The following is a 2,377-nucleotide window of genomic DNA, read 5'->3' as shown; positions in this document are numbered from 1 at the left end:
TATTTTAGCAGCTGGGCAACAACAGCTATCAAAAAACACCTGCCATTTATTTATAACCTAAGCAGCATTTCTATATACTCCTACCTCCCAGCATTTAAAGCATTTGGTGTGAATGCCAAAGTTGTGCACTTCCTGGGATGAGTCAAACCATGGAATGAGATATATAATCCCAAAACAAAAAGTGTCAAAAGTTAGTCCTGTGATCCCACCACAACTCATCCAGAGTTTCACAAATTGTGGTGGGACATCTTCACCACCAACATTTTAACTCTCCTTCAACAATTTTGCCTTGTCAAAGACACCTGCTCATACCTAAATGTGGAAGATGTTATAGGAGCCATATCACACCTGTCTCTCGGGGAGATCCCAGCTGCAGCCCAGCCTTTTGTGTCATCAGAAGAATGGAAGGAACAGTGGAAACAGGGCCAGGCTGATAATATGGGAGCTGATTCCTTTGAAAACATCAAGAGGAAACTTGACACTTACTCCAGTAGAAACACTTCCATTTTCCTGTGGCCACATCTTTATTACAGGCACTTGTTTCTGATACTTAGCATCTAGAGCTGGGTGGAGAAAAGTCTATTACAGTTACCAGAGGCTTTCACTAAAACTCATCAGATGAGGGGTTTTTGCAGGACAACAGATAAGAGAACTGGGCAAAAGTTGTAAAGTAGCAATTCTGCTATATGGACAATGTTCTGTTTCTTTACCTTGATTTAGCTCATGTTTCAAAAATTCTCAACTATACTGATTGAGAATTTCTGATTCTGAATTTCCCTTTCATACAAGGAAGGGAAATTTCAATACTAAGCTGTTAACAATGGCTGTATCAACTCTTAAAATGTACAGAACCGGACTCTAATTCAGTCTCTTCCTTGAGAATAGGGCATGGCCTCTGTCCCTTGCTTATTGTATCCTTCATTAGACCTGCATTTTAGTACTGCTGAGTGGCTGTCAGTGATTGTAATTCTGCTTTCAGGTACAGACAGCCTATAGTAACACTGACGAATGATTCATAAACATAGCAACAAATGGTGTTAACTCATTTAATTTCCTAGTCTTAATGTCTGAAGATGTTCACCAGTTTTCTATGAACAGCAAGGAAACATTCTAAAATGCTTTTTGTTCAGTTCTGTATATTTGAATATAGCAGGGTATTCTCTGATGGTTACCTGCAGTGGCACCCTTTATGAAAAATAAAGACATATTGCTGTAAAAAAAAATATTGATGAAGGAGTTAGCCAAATAAATATATCTGAAGAAATAATTAGTATATGGGAATAGAGCAAAAGAAAATATTCAGAAGGAAGTATGGAGACACAAGAGAATGGAAAATAAAGAAAAAGTAAGAAACATAAGAGATACAAAAAAAGGTTTAACATAATTGTATTCCCAGGAGAAAAAGAGGGTAAGAAAGAATCAGAAATTAAGTTTTAAGTTAATAATTTTCTAAAACCATTTCACCAAACAACAACAATCAACTTACAAACACAAAACAAACAAACAAAAAAACCTCTATTAACCTAAAGCGGAATAATCACAAAGAAAGTCACCCTCAGGATCATCACAATGAAATACTGGACACCAAAGACCAGGATAAAATCTTAAAAGCAATCCAAAGTGGAGTAAGGTTAGGAAGGACATAGGTTACTTTCAAATGAGCAGCAATGAGCTGACAACTGATCTTTAATAAAAACAAGGAAAGATTGAAGATAATGAAATGACCTTTTGAAAGTGGCAAAGAAACCGTACTAAACTAGAGAAAAATATGTATCAAGAATGAAAGAAAAATAAAGACATTTTTAGACAAACACTGGGAGAATTCACCAATTTTTTCAAATTCAGAATTATACTGTGCAGAAGCTTTTTAGTTTGATTAGGTCACAGTAGTGTATTTTTGATGCTGCTTCAATTGCCAAGGGGGTCCTCCTCATAAAATATTCACCCAGGCCAATATCTTCAAGAGTTTTCTCTGCACTTTCTTCTAGTATTTTTATAGTTTCATGTCTTAAGTTTAAATCTTTAATCCAGTGAGAGTCTATCTAAGTTAATGATGAAAAATGTGGGTCCAGTTTCAGTCTTCTACAGGTCACCAGTCAGTTCACTCAGCACCATTTGTTAAATAGGGAATCTTTTCCCCACTGAATGTTTTTAATTGGCTTGTCAAAGATCAAATAACAGTAAGTAGCTGGGTTCATCTCTTGGTTCCATATATCTACCTCTCTGTCTTTGTGCCAGTACCATATTGTTTTGATCACTATCAATTTATAGTATAGTCTGAGGTCTGGTAGCATAATTCCTCCTACTTTATTTTTATTTCTGAGTAATGTCTTGGCTATTCGAGGTTTTTTTCCAGTTATAGCCCAAGAAGAAGGGG

General features: G+C 36.1%; 1 pseudogene; it reads left to right on the top strand.

Annotated features, from left to right (window-relative positions):
* Positions 1–3: 3 nt before the first annotated feature.
* LOC100956355 lies at positions 4–561 on the top strand (annotated as a pseudogene).
* The last annotated feature ends 1,816 nt before the right edge of the window (positions 562–2,377 follow it).

The sequence above is a fragment of the Otolemur garnettii genome, unplaced genomic scaffold (assembly GCF_000181295.1).
Source record: "Otolemur garnettii isolate 467f Iridium unplaced genomic scaffold, OtoGar3 scaffold00234, whole genome shotgun sequence".
Lineage (NCBI taxonomy): Eukaryota > Metazoa > Chordata > Mammalia > Primates > Galagidae > Otolemur > Otolemur garnettii.
Note: the sequence above shows the minus strand (reverse complement) of the source record. Positions and strands in the feature narration are given on the sequence as shown.